A 10,620-nucleotide genomic window follows, 5' to 3' on the forward strand; every position below is an offset into this window, starting at 1 on the left:
GCGTGGCTTATTCTGGTTCTGTTGAGTGGTTGGAAACTTGCTGGGGTGCTGGAGGCAACACGCTGAAGCTCCCAAGCAGACCAGGGCTCAGCACGGGGGTGGGGGGAGCTTGCATGTATTCCCAGCCTTTCCCTCCCCAGGCTTCCGTTCCCACAACCACCTTGCTCCTGGGGTGTCTCACTCCTGCAGCTGGAAGTAGGAGCGTCTCTGTGGTTTCTCTTTTCTGTTCTCTGGGCCCATGAGATCTGTCTGTGCCGTGCCTCCTGCTTCCTACATCCTTGACCAGAAATGATAATGTATCATACTTTATAAGATTATCATATCAAGCCGACTGACTGTGCTTTCAGCAGAGCCTAGTACAGAAAGGAAGTTCAAACAGGTTGACTGTTTGTATGTGCTTCCCTTTATGGGCATTTTATTTTCCTTGTAAAGAACAGCTGGGAAATGAGTGAAATGGCCCATCAGGTAAAGGTAAGATCAAGCCTAATGGTCTGAGTCCGAGTGCTGGGACCTACAAGGTATAAGGAGAGAACCAAACTATCTCCTGACTTCTCTGTGTGCCCTCCCAATAGACAGATAAAGTGAAGTTTAAAATGAATCAGAATAGATGAGGTGCTGGGGATAAACAGAGTCCCTGCCTAGCCTGTAAGAAGCCCTGGGTTCTTCTCCCAACATCACATAAACTAAGCATAGAGGTGGATGCTATAATTTTAGGGCTACTCAGAAGGTACACGCTGGAGTGTCAGAGGTTCTAGCCCAGCCTCTCCACTGCACACACACACACACACACACACACACACACCTACATATACACACACTGCACATGCACACACACTCATACACACATGCACACACATACACACATGCACACAGACACACACGCACATGCATGCGCACAGAAAAAGATTAAGGAGCTGGAGAGATGGCTCTGTGGTTATGAGTCTTGCTGTTCTTCCAGACAATCTGAGTTCGGGTTCCAGCACTGTGTTAGGTGGCTCACAGCAGCCTGTAACTCCAGCGTCAGGAGGTCCAGCACCTCTGGCCTCTTCAGGCACCTGCTCTCATGCGTACACACCCTCGGATAGACACACACACATACATACTCGTAATTTAAAAAATAAAAATAAATTCTTTTAAAAGCATGTGAATTATTTAGAGTCTCAATTTAGAAACCTTCTTTGAAAAACTCCGTTAACAGCTTTAAGCCAGAAATATTTTGTAATGAAAATGTTCTGCCCAGAGCCTTTAGGACACGAGGCCCCATTCCTAGAATCTTGGGTCTTCGGCAGGAGGACGCTCCTAGAAAAATTACTCAGGAAAAGCTTGTAGATTGTTCCATCAGGAAATACCAGGCTATCTGCCCTTTTTCTTTTTTCAATCAAAAATGTGTCTTTAAGTTTATTCCATGACTGATATTATTATTATTATCTATATTTTTCTTTTATTTTTGAGAGCATACTCTACTTATATAATTTCTCTCTTTCTTTTCCTCCCTCTATATACCCCTCCACGTTCTCTTTCAAATTCACGGCCTCTTTTTTCATTAATTGTTATGACATGCTTGTATGTATATGTATGGGGGGGGCTCCGCCGGATAAGTTTGAAGTCTCGGGATAGCCATTTATTTGCACTCAGTCTATAATGATGGATGCCCTTTTCTCAGCGGGGTGCTAACAGTCTACCCTGATCTGGGTGGTTCCAGGTCTCATGAGGAGCATCACATAGCCCTCAGGGCAGATTACAGACCAGGTTAGTAGGCATTTTGGAATTCCTAGAAATGGGCCCACCCTGCTGAGGATCTTAGTCCAGCAGTGGCCTTCGACTGTACTTGGAGATCCCCTCATAGGGTAATTAAGGCCTGTATCTTCCTTCTTGTGATAGGACCATTAAGTATCCCTGACCCCCCTGACCCCGGCGAATCAAACACAGTCACCCTGGAAACCCCTCCCTCTGCCCAGGGTTTATATTGCCCTTGATTTCACAGGAATAAAGGTACTTAGATTTGCTCTTTTCTCACTTCAAGACTGTCTGAGATTCTTCATTTATCCTCTGCTAGGCAGCATCTCACCAGCCTGTGTCTTGGCTGCAGGCCAACCAGGCACGGGCCTTGGCCTGCACTTCTGCTGGGCTCAGCAGAGCAGCTTAACCAAGAGCTATAACCGTTTGGTATCGCCATAGGCTTTGGAACACCGCTGCCACCGGTTATCTCATGCTAAAAGAGCTAAACTGTAACACTCTGTGGCAAACACCCCAGCTTAGCCCACTGGGGCCTCACCCTAAAGTTCTCTAGCTGCCCCAGAGAGAAACGGACCCCCAACCCCAGTTCTCTGTCTAGAAGCTAAGCTACAGGACCCCACCAAATGGAGAATGACATATGTGTATGTGGATATGTATGTGTGTGTGTATATATATATGTATGTGTGTGTGTGTGTGTGTGTATATGTGTGTGTGTGTGTGTGTGTGTATATATATATTTCCATATATAACCTGCTCAGTCTGTATAATGTTACTCATATGTATGTTTTCAAGGTTGATCATTTGATACTGAGGTGGCCAATCAGTGTGGTCTTCCTTTGGGAAGACTATTTCCCCCACTCTCAGAATTCCTTAATTGCCTGTAGTTCTTTGCATAGGGTAGAGATCTAGCAGGCTTTTCCCCATCCCCTTTGGCATGTCTGTTGGTGTCCTCTGGTGTTGGGTATCCACCAGGGAAGACTAGTCAGACAAGGCTTTGAGCCAACAGACAATGAGCCAATGAATAACCGGGTGTTCCGGATCCCAGCATAACCCAAGCCTTTCTCAAAACTTTTGAGCTTTTAAGCACAAAAATCATGCCCTGGGTTGACATACATCAGTTAACAAGAACAGTTAGCCAGAAGCAGAACTACAGAAGCCAAAAGGGCAGGGTTAATATATTTTAGAGACTTTCCCAGAACTACGGGCTTTGTTGGATTGGGTCTTTGTTTTAGTTTTGGCTGGTGGGCAGTCTACGTGCTAAGTTTAGAGGCCTGAATGGCACTTTCACCATGGAGTCAGTTTTTCTGAGGTCTGGGGCCTGTTACAGTGTTTGCTCAGCTTATGCTTAGACACTCAGGTTGGTGAGAGTTTACAGGCACAACTTCTGACATTAGGAGGAGACAATGTATAATAGCAAACTCTGAGATCCTCTGGCTCTTACAATCTTTCTGCTGCCTCTTGCACAATGTTCCCTGAGCCTTAGGTGTGGGAGTGGTGTTGTGGATGTCTCTGCTGGGACTGAGCTCCATAACTGCATTTTGATTAATTATGGTTTCTGTAGCCATCTCCCTCTGCTGCAGAGAGAAGTTTGCTTGATGAGAGGTGAGAACTGCACTTGGCTGTGGGCGTAAAGACAAATATTTAGAGAGTAGTCAGGGACTGTGCTGGCTTACTCAAGTGATGATGGTAGGTTCTTCTCCAAGACCTATGACTTCCCTAGCCCTTTTGTCCAATCCCATGCTGATATTACGGACACGCACCACAGTGCTTGGCTTTTACGTGGGTGCTGGGGGATATGATCTCAGAGCAAGCATTTTACCCACTCAGCCATCCTTTTTCTCTGTGAGTGTGTGTGTGTGTTATCCCACATTGGCCTCCAGCTGGCTATGGAGCTGAGGATGACCTTGAACTCTAATGCTCCCGTTACTACCTCCCGAGTGCTGAGTTATATGCTGCCACCTCCATTTCGTGAGGTGCTGTGGATGGAACCCAGGGCTTTGAGCTAGGCAAGCTTGTTCCTAAACGGGGTTACATCCTTAGCCCATGGATTCCATTTTCTTCTTAATCTGTATGTGGCCTGGGACAGCCTTCTGACTGACTGAAGAGTCGGCAAGAGAGAGGGAGAGAGCCATGTCACAGGTTGCACCCAGGACCGCCACAGAAGCTGCAGGCGCCATCACGCATTAGGATATGAAGCTTCTGTATCACCCTCTGTAAATGCCGCCACTTACTCCTGTGAGATCTAAAAGAAACTCAAGACGAAAGGCTAGCAGCAGCGCCTATTAACATACTTAAGTGTCTGCTGGCCTCCAGGCTCACTCAGTACCCATAGCAATTCTCACCCTGCTCCCTACCCTGAAACTTCTCCAGCTCATGGGCTTCCCTTCCTCCAGATTTTTTTTTTCTTTTTGATTTTCTGAGACAGGGTTTCTGTGTACAGCCCTGGCTGCCCTGGAGCTTGCTCCATAGACCAGGTTGGCCTTGAACTCAAACATCCATCTGCCTTTGCCTCCCTAGTGCTTGGATTAAAAATGTGCACCACCACTGCCCAACCCTCTCAGTCCTTTATAACCCTGTCATTTCGGCCGTGCTCTGCTCCCTCTTGATCTTCTTTCTCTCTTGGCCGCCTCTCCCTTGGCCCCCTTCCTAACCCCTGTGGCCTGGCTGTGGTCCACCCTGCTAGCCATGTTTAGTCCTCTGCTTTCTCTCCCTGGACTCTCCCAGATGCCTCTGGCTGTATTTTCCATCATGTCTACAATAAAAACCTCCCCTCAACCATACCTCAGAGCAAGCACATCCTCACTGTATACATCTGGTGCCAAACCCCCACTTTAAGCAACTTCCTGTACACTCAGAATGAACTATGTCTTTACAGTATTTTCAGCTCTGTGGGGGCTGCCATGAAAATTGGAAGTATTGTTGCCTTCCTTCATCTCATCTCTTTTCTATTTGAACTGACTCCATTTCATCCAGACTTGTTATTCATTGCATTTCTGCTCGGTACCTGACAGGACTTCTTGTTCTGATTCATTGGTGCAAAGGCATTATTTTTCCCGTTCTCTGGGAAATGCAATTATGCCTTTCTGGGCTCTCAAGAGCTTGTGGGAGATGGACATTTCTGTTTAATGGCCCCTTGGCTTGGTAGGTTATGACGATGAGTGTAAATGGGATGCATCCTGCTTTGCTCTTTTGGTAATCTGTGAAATTGACGTAAACCCTGTGGCCTATGTGTTTTTTTACACCTCCCACTCTGATTATGAGTCACACTGAACCTAGAATTGACAATAGGCTGGTGACCTGAAAAAATGAGCCACAGCTTAATGACACCATCATTAGCCAGACCTTCTGTGGCCTCCTACTTTCTGACTCAACAATAGTCTTATTTTGCTGGTTGAAAGAGGATTCATTTGTGCTGGTGCTAGAGATGTTTGTATGCTTGCTTGCTGGGCTCAGTGTTAACTCTTTAATGAAACACTGTACATATTTCTTCTTCATGTCCTAAAGAAAAATATGACTAGTTTGATTTGTGTGTGTGTGTGTGTGTGTGTGTGTGTGTGTGCATATAACCCTTTGTCTTGCATTTTTGTCTCATTCTTTGCTTTGCATTATTTATCTTTTGTTTGTTTGTTCTTTTTTTTTTTTTTTCTTGAGACAGACTCTCATTCAGGCAGCACAGGTTGTCTTTGTAATTTCTATGTAGCTGAAGATAACCTTGAATTTCTGATGTTCCTGCCTGTACCTTCTGAGAGCTGAGATTTTAGGCATGGAAAACCACACATGGTTTATTTTGTGCTAGAGATGAACTCTAGGCCTTTACACAGGTTAAGCTACAGTCTGCTAACTGAGCGATACACTAGCCCATCTTTTTTCATTTTAAAAAGACAATTATGTTGTCAGGTGGTACATGCCTGTATTAATACCAGTATAGGGGAGGTCTAAAACAGGAGGTTTTTGCCAGGCATGGTGGCTCACACTTTTAATCCCAGCACTCCAGAGGCAAAGGCAGACAGATCTCTGTGAGTTCGAGACCAGCCTGGTCTACAAAGAGAGTTCAGGACAGCCAGGGCTGTGTTTAACAGATAAACCTGTCTCAAGAAACCAAAACAACAACAAAAACAGGAGGGTTTTTTTTAATTAAATTTTTATTTTTTTAATATTAGTTACAGTTTATTACTTTGTATCCCAGCTGTATCCCACTCCCTCATTCCCTCCCATTCCCACCCTCCTTGCCTCCCTCATCTTCTCCCTACCTCTTTCCAAGTCCACTGATTGGGGAGGACCTCTTCCCTTTTCATCTGACCCTAGCTTATCAGGTTTCTTCAGGTCTGGCTGCAAAGTCCTCCTCTGTGGCCTAGCAGGACTGCTCCTCCCTTGGGTGGGGTGGGGGGAGGTCAAAGAGCCAGCCATTGAATTCATGTCAGAAATAGTCCCTGTTCCCCTTACTAGGATATCCACTTGGATACTGAGCTACCATGGGCTACATCTGAGCAGGGGTTCTAGGTTATATCCATACATGGTCCTTGGTTGGAGAAACAGTCTCATAAAAGACCCCTGTGCCCAGATATATTTGGTCCTTGTGGAGCTCCTGTCCTCTCCAGGTCATACTAATTCCCCCTTCTTTCATATGATTCCCTGCACTCTGCTGAAGGATTGGTTATGAGTCTCAGTAAAAAATATGGAACGCTTCACGAATTTGCATGTCATCCTTGCACAGGGGCCATGCATCTTCCCTGCATCTTTCCAATTTTAGTATATATGCTGCCGAAGCAAGCACATCAGGAGGTTTTTAAATTTGAGGCCAGACAGGGTTTCCGAGTAAGACCTTGTCTCAAAACAAAACACAATACAACAAAACAATAATAAAGTAACGGTAGTGTCTCTCAATTGATGGTGGCTATGACTTTTACAATCTCATGGTTCTTCCCACTCATTCACTTCTCACTTTATCTTGTTCTAAAGTGTTATCGTTAGCACACAGAAAACCTGCGGTTTTAGGCCATATTAGTAATGAAATAAGTCAGTTTCTTAGCTAGGTTTTTCTATTTATTTACTTAAAAAAAAGTTTGCATGATATCTCTGAGTCTCTGAAACAATTGCTTCCCCCCCCCCCCCCCCCCCCGAGATAGGGTTTTTCTGTATAGCTTTGGCTGTCCTGGACTCGCTTTGTAGAGGAGGCTGGCCTGGAACTCACAGAGATCCGCCTCCCTCTGCCCCCGTGAGCGATGAGATTACTGATATGGGCTGAAACAATCACTTAAAAAATCATTTATTTTTATGTATATGAGTGCTCTATCTGCTTATAAACCTTCTGATGCCATAAGAGGGCATCATATCATGTTATAGATGGTTGTGAACCACCATCTGGTTGCTGGGAATTGAACTCAGGGCCTACTGGAAGAGCAGACAGGGCTCTTAACCACTGAGCCATCTCTCCAGCCCTAAAACAACCACTTTTAACAGCTACTCTCATTTGTCCAACAATGTTATACAATATATCATGGATACATTTTGGCAAGTATCTGGCTCATTTGTATCTGTATGACTGTAGATGTTTCAGATTACTATAGAAAAGGGACTCACAGTTCAGGGGCAATTTTCGTTAGTTACTTTTTTCATTGTTGTGACAAAGCATTTGACAATGGCAAGTTAAGGAAAGAAGAGTTAATTTTGGCTCATGGTTCTAGGTATGATCCATCATAGCAGGGAAGGTATTGCTGTAGGAGCAGGAGATGGCTAGTTATATTGAGTCCACAGTCAAAAACCATGAACACTAGTAAACACTATCGCTTCCTTCTTTATTCCCTTCTTACTGAATCCGGGACCCTTGGCTATGGCACAGTGTCTGCCAAATTCAAGGTGGGTCTTCCTCCTTCAGTTACACCTCTTTGGAAACACCTTTATAGACACAAAGAAGTACGTCTAATAGGTAATTCCAAATTCAGTCAGGTTGACGATGAAGATTGGCTACCAGTAACTACAAGAACAGGTCAGGGATGATGGGGAAAGGAGGGAAGAGTAGGCAAGTTCCCTGGTTGGCATCATGGAAATTACATACTGCTTAAATCCACTTGTAGAAGTGACTGCATTTGGAGATGGGACTCTGAAAAAGCTAGTTAGAGCGAAATGAGGTCAGCAGGATGGCCCCTGATTCAACAAGATTTGTGTTCCAGTAAGTATAGAAGTTTAAAACACACAGAACTCACAGGCCGAGAGATAAGTATGGGAAATCACAGTGAGAAAGCCCCAACTATGAGCCAAGAAGGTGAGCTCAGAAGAGATCAACCCCTCTGACTTGTAGCTCTTGGCTGTCCAGCCTTCAGAGCTGTGAGGAAGTGAACTTCTCTTGTCTCAGCATGCCAGCCTGTGATACTTTGTTATAGAAGTGCCAACAAGCTAATGAAGCTGATCCCAGGTGCCTGCTCTGGAGACCAACTCAGAGAGCAGGAGACAGGCAGAGCCACTGGTTTGGAATCTTCTGAGTCCAACTTTGAAAGTTCTGGGTAAGTCATCAGATAAAATGTGGCTAACAGAGGAAGAATCCCTTTTGAAGACAGCAAAGGGGACACATGCAGCTAACAGAAACCACACTCAGGTCAGGGATGAAGGGAGAGCTTGCAGATGCCCTCTTGTTAGGAATTTGGTTGCAACATACTCTGTTTCCTGAGGGCTGGTGCTCTACTCTTCCTTGGAAATAAACAGAACTGTAGAAGGAGCCATACAAAGCCAGGGATAGTGGCACACCCTGTGATCCTAAGACTTGGGAGATAGAAGCAGTAATATCAGGAATTCAAGGCTAGCCTCTGATTACATAGTGAGTTTGAGGCCAGCCTGTGCTACACGAGACCTTCCTTGTCTTTAGAAAAAAAGGTGTGTGTGTGTGTGTGTGTGTGTGTGCGCGCGTGCAAAGAGAGAGCTTAGCAGGTAAGAGTTTTGCTGTGCTAGCCTTAGTACCTGAGTTTGATCTCCAGAACCACAGTGAAAGGAACCACTCCCAAAGGCCGTCCTCTGTCCTCTCCGTAAGAATGACATGGCATGTACATAACTCCATGTACATGCACATATCACATAGATCGCATATCACTCATATTCACAATTCATTCATCCATTCCCTTGAAATTGATGGCGGTAGGTACACACCCTCAAAGTACTCTGGAGGCATTTGCAGATGGATCTCTTCGAGTTCAAGCCCAGCCTAGTCTACATAGCAAATTTCAGGCCAGCCAGAGCTACATAGTGAGACCCTGTCTCAAAGAAATAAGTAAAGAAAGAAATAAAATTTACAGAGGGTAAGAGACATAAAAGAAAACAAAGGTGCAAGTCGGGGAACAGCACAGAATCCATCAGAATCCACCAGCGTCTCTGACCAAACAAGGAAGTTCGGAAGCCACCTGGTTTGCAATGCTCTGCCTGACACCCTACAACGCTGGCACGGAAGTGAACAGGACAGGAACAAGCATGGTCTAGAGAAGTGTCTGTCTTGGTCTTGGGGGTGGGGCAATTCAGCAGATCCTCCAAAATGCCAGACCTGTGCTGGGGGTCTGCCACAGACCCCGGGGATAGTTCCTCCTTCTCCCCCTCCGCTTCCCCCTCCTCCTCTCCCTCTTCCTCTTTCTCTCCCTCTCCCTCTCCTGTTCTCTCTGATACACATGGAAGCAGAAACTGCTGGCTGAGGTCCCAGGAGGACAGCTCTTGAGAGAATTCATCAGCACAGAAAGACAACACATGGAGCTTTAGAATTAGAGTATGTCCCCAACTGTGGGATGATTATTTTTCCTCTGATGCAAAGGACCTTCTACACAGCGTTCTCAACCATCCCAGAGCTGCTTGGCCATGCAAATAGGCTCACTGTTGAGAAATTTCCCTTTATGAGACAGAATTACCACTTAGCAACAGTACAGGGAGCTAAGTCCTAGAACTGAAATGTTTTCTTTTAAAATTCTCTCTCTCTCCCTTTTCTCCTCCCTCCCTCCTTTTTCTCCCCCCGCCCATGTGTGTGTGTTTGTGTGTGTACATATGTGTCCAGGTGTCCAAGGAAGCCATATGTGTTGGCATCTCCTGGAGCTGGAGTTACAGTGGGTTGTGAGCCACACAATGTAAGTCCTCTGCAAGAGTGGCAAGTCCTCTAACCGCTGAGTCATTTCTCCTTGCCTGGCAATGTTCCCTTTAATCTTTCAGAGATAAAGAATGACGTCCTGGTTTCTGTGTTTAGTGGGTGGCATGCTGCATGTGATGTTTTCTTACAGAGGGACTGTGTGGTTTTCTAAAGCACAGATATGTGGCTGACTGTAAGTGAAGCATCATTCAGAATCTGGGAATCACCAGGAGGCAGGTCGTGTGATGGGAACTGGCTGGATTAGATGTTCGGGATTAGACGTTAGGAGGCCTGATGTCATCACGATTTAATCCTCGGAGGTGGCAAGTAGCCAAAACTTGCCGAGGCTACATCGGTGACTGCTGGAGTTTTCTTTTTTCCTCCATGGAGAAGGCAAATGAGGAATAGGTTCCAAAAATGAATTGAATAGAATCCCCCAAAAGGGGCCCGTGAATGTCACTTTATTGGGAAATAGGGCTGGGCACAGGGACACACATTGACAACCCTAACATGAATTCAGGGCCAGCCTGGTTTACATAGTGAGTTCTAGGTCAGCCAGAGCCAAAGGAGACCCTGTCATTTAAAAGGGTTAGGGTAGATGGCTGGAGGGAGGGCTCAGCAATTAAGAGTTTACGCTGCTCTTATACTGAGTTCAGTTCCCAGCACCACACGAGGCGGCTCTCGACTGCCTGTCACTTCAGTTTCAGCATTGGTGGTCCATCCACTTCTGGCCTCCACAGGGACATACTCTCTCCATCCCCAAATACACATAACTTAAAAAAATTACACAA

At 45.6% G+C, this 10,620-nt stretch overlaps 1 non-coding gene across 1 annotated transcript; it reads right to left on the reverse strand.

The window, feature by feature from the left end:
* Nucleotides 1-6,406: 6,406 nt before the first annotated feature.
* Nucleotides 6,407-6,511, reverse strand: LOC129678258 (U6 spliceosomal RNA). Its single transcript, XR_008720339.1, has one exon. It is a non-coding gene; the product is annotated as a U6 spliceosomal RNA (small nuclear RNA).
* Nucleotides 6,512-10,620: the final 4,109 nt, after the last annotated feature.

Source organism: Psammomys obesus, unplaced genomic scaffold (assembly GCF_907164565.1).
Source record: "Psammomys obesus unplaced genomic scaffold, mPsaObe1.curated_primary_1811, whole genome shotgun sequence".
NCBI classification, from domain to species: Eukaryota; Metazoa; Chordata; class Mammalia; order Rodentia; family Muridae; genus Psammomys; species Psammomys obesus.